Genomic DNA, 5,434 nt, shown 5'->3' on the forward strand with positions numbered 1-5,434 from the left:
TACGTCCTAAGGGACGATTTTGAAAATCACAACTTTAATACACGCTTAGGCGGAAACATCCACCTCTGCGGTTTTAGTCGGAAAACATACACGATCCAAAAATGAAAAACTAAAGGAGATAAAAGACTCAAAGAGTGAACCATATGCTTTATTTCATTGATCATGTATCATAGATATTACAAGATAATGTAATGCAGAGATTGCTAAGTATGGAAAGGACGTAGTTGTGTTATATTCCAGGGATGATCTGTTTTATCATATATGTCATCGAGATCCTCTCGTTTGCATTTCCGGTACCAATTGGCAGGTCTATCCTTTAACTCCCATAAATCAACGAGGTAGTAAGATCCATTGTGAAGCACTTTGCTGATGACGAAAGGTCATTCCCATGGAGATTGCAACTTATGATCTTTCACCTGTCAAAGGCGGAGGACCAAGTCACCTGCCATAAACGAGCCGTTCCGAACTCGACAACTATGGTAGCGTCGGAGCTTCTGCTGGTAAATGGTGGAACGTTGATCGGCTAGGTTCCGAGCTTCTTCGATCCGGTCCACATATAGCTATCGAGCCTCGTCAGCAGTTTCTTCTTTGTAGGCCGAAACTCGCGGTGAATCATGGATGATGCCGGAGGGGAGCACAGCTTCGGATCCGTATACCAGGAAAAACGGAGTAAATCCAGTTGATCTGTTAGGGTTAGTTCGTAAACTCCACAGAATAGAATCTAACTACTCATCACAAGCTCCGGTTGCATGTCACAGTGGTTCTTCGAGGCGGGGTTTGATTCCGGCTAGTATAAGGCAATTGGCTCGTTCGACCTGACCATTAGATTGTGGATGAGCCACAGATGCAAGGTCAAGCCGGATCCCTACGTCATTGCAATAATCCTTTAGTTCTCCCTGTGCAAAGTTCGTGCCATTATTTTTCATTATGTTGTGTGGGATGCCGAACCTCGTCACGAGGCTGCAAACAAATTTCAGTGCCATAGCACCATCGGCTTTTCTCACTGGCTTTGCCTCGATCCATTTACTGAACTTGTCAATAGCGACCAAGAGGTACTCAAAACCGCCAGGAGATGATTTCTTTAATTTTCCGACCATATCGAACCCCCGGACCGCGAACGGCCAAGTGATAGGGATGGTCTTTAGCTCCTGAACCGGAGCGTTTGGTTGAGTAGCGTAGTACTGACAACCTCGGCATGTTTTCACAAGTTTCTCAGCATCTTTAGCTGTTAGCCAGTAAAAACCTTGCCGGAAGGCTTTGGCAACGAGGGACCTGGGAGCAGCATGATGCTCGCAATCCCCTACATGGATCTCTCTGAGGATTTCAATGCCATCTTGATTTGAGACGCACTTCAGAAACACCCTGTTTGCACTTCTTTTGTAGAGATGTCCATCAACAATTGTGTAGGATCTTGCTCGCCTGATGATCTGACGTGCGAGGACTTCGTCCTCCGGCAGTTTCCGATCGATAAAGTAATCGAGGAAAGGCTATGTCCAGGCCGGAATGATAGCCATTACCTCCTTAGCCGGAGACACTGCCACATCTGGGTTTTCCGGGTTAGCGCCCTTTACCGAGGGTATCCGTAGGTGCTCAAGGAAGATTCCAGGCAGAATTGGTTTTCTACCGGATCCGAGCTTGGACAGCATATCTGCCGCTGTGTTATCGTCTCTCCTGACGTACTTGACTTCATATCCGAGGAAGCACTTGCCGATCTCGTCAACTTCGTCTCTGTAAGCCGCCATAACAGATTTTCTGGCGTTCCAGGTTCCGGCTACTTGTTGTGCCACCAGGTCGGAATTTCCGCAGCATATGATGTGCTTGATCCCAATCTCCTTAGCGACGCGTAGATCGTGTAGTAGAGCCTCATATTCCACCATATTGTTTGTAGCTTCGAAGTGAATCTGCAGGATGTACTACAGTTCTTCTCCGGTAGGTGACTTCAGGGTGACTCCAGCCCCCGAGCCTTGGTGTTGCTTGGATCCGTCAAAATGCATGACCCAGGCCTCTGGTTTCGGCACAGGTGTGCCCTCCGGCGCTTCAGTCCAATTCGCAAAGAAATCCGCTAAAACTTGTGATTTGATCGAGGTTCTGGCTTCGTAGTTGATGTCAAAGGTGGAAAGTTCAATGCCCCATTTTTCTACGCGCCCTGTTGCGTCGGAGTTGTTGATGATGGTTGACAATGGAGCCTTGCTCACAACTGTCATAGGGTGCTCCTAGAAGTAGTGCCTCAACTTCTGACTACCTAGGAAAACGCCATAGGCTAGCTTCTGAAAGTGTGGGTATCTTTGCTTGGATTCCGTCAGAACCTTGCTAATGTAATAGGCTGGGCTCTTGACTCCATACTCATGACCATCTTCCTGTCACTCCACCACGATTATAAGACTGATGACCTTGTTGGAGGCTGCCAAATAGAGGAGCACGGGCTCTGACTCACTTGGAGCTGCCAAGATGGGCAGGGACGAGAGTAAGTTCTTAAACCCCTGAAGTGTTGCGTCTGATGTGTCATCCCAGACAAATTTGTATGTTTTCTTCAACAGCTTGTATAAGGGTAGCGCCTTCTCGCCAAGACGGCTAACAAATCTACTGATTGCTGTGACACAACCAGTTAATCATTGCACATCTTTGAGATAAGTTGGCCTCTTGATGCTCACGATAGCCTTGATTTTATCCGGGTTAACCTCAATGCCTCTATGAGAGACAATGAAGCCAATGAGTTTTCCGGATGGCACGCCAAAGATGCACTTCAGTGGATTCAACATCATCTTGTACCGTCGGGGATTTTCAAAGGTTTCCATGAGATCGCTGATCAAGTCGGATCCTTTCCGAGTCATGACTGCGATGTCGTCGATGTAGGCGTGCACGTTCCGGCCAATTTGGTCCTTCAAGCATCGCTGCATCGTACGTTGGTAAGTGGCCCCTGCGTTTTTCAAGCCAAAAGGCATGGTAACATAGTAGTAAGTGCCAAAGGGTCTGTTGAACGAGGTCGCATTTTGGTCGGACTTCTTCATCCGGATCTGATGGTACCCAGAATATGCGTCAACAAAACACTGAAGTTTCGCCCCTGCCATCGAATCAATGACTTGGTCAATGCGCGGCAAGGGGAACGGATCCTTCGGACAATGCTTGTTCAAGCCGGAGTAATCTATGCACATTCTTAGTACTTCAGAATTCTTTTTGGGTACAAGGACGGGATTTGCGACCCAATCAGTATGGATAACTTCTACTACAAAACCTGCCTCTAGTAACTTTGCTAATTCCATCCCTATGGCGCAGTGCTTCTTATCTCCAAAGCATCACATAGCTTGCTTCACCGGTTTTGCACCCGAATTTATGTTGAGGTAGTGCTCGGCGAGTTCCCTTGGTACTCTTGCCATGCGAAGTATCCATGTTAGCTCGGAGGAACTTGACGAGCGCGTCTTCCTATTTGGGGTCTAGGTCGGCTCCGACTGACACCTGCTTAGAACTGTCGCCTTTCTTGAGGTCGGCCTTTTTGGTGTCTATCGCGGCCTTGAACTAGGTCTTCTGTTCGGCGATCTGCTTCTTGGTGGTCTGCATCTCACTCGGATCCACCGCGGCCATGCAGCCTTGCAGCTCCTCTCCAGATATCACTGATTCTGCAAAGGCGGCTTCGCCCTCCTCGCAGTCTCGAGCTTTCTTGTAGTCTCCGGATATGGTGATCATACCATTAGGACCCGGAATCTTGAGCTTATTGTAGATGTAGCATGCCCTTGCGTGGAACTTGTGGTAGGTGGGTCTGCCAAAGATGACGTGGTAGGAGCTCTTGAAGGGCACTACTTCGAACGTGATCATCTCTTCGCGAAAATTATTAACATCGCCGAAGGCCACGGGAAGTTTGATGCTGCCCATGGAGTTTGCTTTTTTACCCGGAACTACACCATGAAACTCAATGGTGATGTGCTTGAGGTGCTCCTTGGTAAGGTTCATCCTCTCTAGAGTCTCCAGGTACATGATGTTCAAGCTGGCTCCGCCGTCCATAAGGCACTTGGAGAAGTCATACCCGTCGATGCGGGGACTTACAACTAGGGCGTAGCACTCTTTAGGGATAATGGTTGGGTGATCCGCCCTATCAAAGGTGCATGGCTTTTCTGACCATTTGACATACTGCGGCACAACCGGAACTGTGGCGTTCAGGATCCGGAGGGTCGATTTCTTGGCCCGGACCGTCGGGGTTTCGAGGAAAGTGTGATAAGCCCCGGCACTCTTTTTGACGAAGGGATTGGATTTGTTAGCTGAAGAACCCTCTTTGGGATCCGGCGAAGTGTCATCCTCATCCATCGCCTCGGAACTTTCCTCATTCTTGTCCTTGTTCTTGCCCTTGTCTCCTTTGCCGCGTGGTCGGTGCTTCCGGGCGCGCTTGTATCCTGCCTCCGGGTCAGTTTTGAGATCGTTGACCCACTTGCAGTTGCGATTGGTGTGGGAGGATTTGCCAGTATCCGGATCTATATGAGCTAAACATGGCATATCCCTGTACTCTTCGTACGTCTGGGGAGCGCGGGTTCCGGCAACGGTGACTTCGTCAGCGCGCTGCTGGCCCCGGCCGGCTCCGCCACCACGTCGACGGCCTCTTCCACCTCCTTGACCTCCGCGTTGGAACGTCATGGCGACCATGTCAGATCCGCCACTCTTCTGGTCGTCGGAGGGGTTCTTCCGTTTGTTGTTGCTGTTACCGCCGTTATCATGGTTCTTCTTTTGCTGATGCAGAGATATGGTTGTGGCTGCGAGCTCTCCACCTGCATCGTCATCAGCGGCGGTGTGATTGCTGGCTATGGTGATCATTTCATCCAACTTTAAATTGTTTTCATTGATCAAGCATGTAAGCTTATGCCGGAGCAGCCCCCTCTCTGCAAGCCACCTATAAAGACGTGCATAGCTGTGCGGTTATCCACGTTCTCGCACTCGTTTTTGGTTGATAACCACCGGGTGAGGAAGTTCCTTGATGTTTCACCCTTCTTCTGGATACATGCCTGTAGATCGCTTGTTGTGGCAGGTCTCTTGTAGGTGCCCCTGAAGTGTTTCTCGAAGGCATTCTTTAGGTCAAACCAGCAAAAGATGGAGTTTTCCTCGAGGTCACTGAGCCAGGTACGGGCTGTACCAACAAGGTACAACTGGAGCATGCGGCATGCTATATTGGAGGTCCCTCCGGCAAAGGTCACTGCATTGTAGTAATCCTCGATCCAGGTATCGGGTCTCTCACTGCCATCGTAATGCTTCAGATTTCCGGGTAGCTTGAGGTTCAAGCTCTTCGGCTTTGGCTCCTCTCGGATCATCCTGCCAAAGCACTTTGGGTCAATGTATTCGGATCTGTATTCGTTGAGACATTCCCGTGCGTCATGTGGGCCGTTGCGAGGGGATTTTGAGCGAGAGCGAGATCTCTGGCCTCCGCCTCCGCCTCCACCTCCGCCACTGGGTGGTG

This window comes from Lolium perenne, chromosome 3 (assembly GCF_019359855.2).
Source record: "Lolium perenne isolate Kyuss_39 chromosome 3, Kyuss_2.0, whole genome shotgun sequence".
NCBI lineage: Eukaryota > Viridiplantae > Streptophyta > Magnoliopsida > Poales > Poaceae > Lolium > Lolium perenne.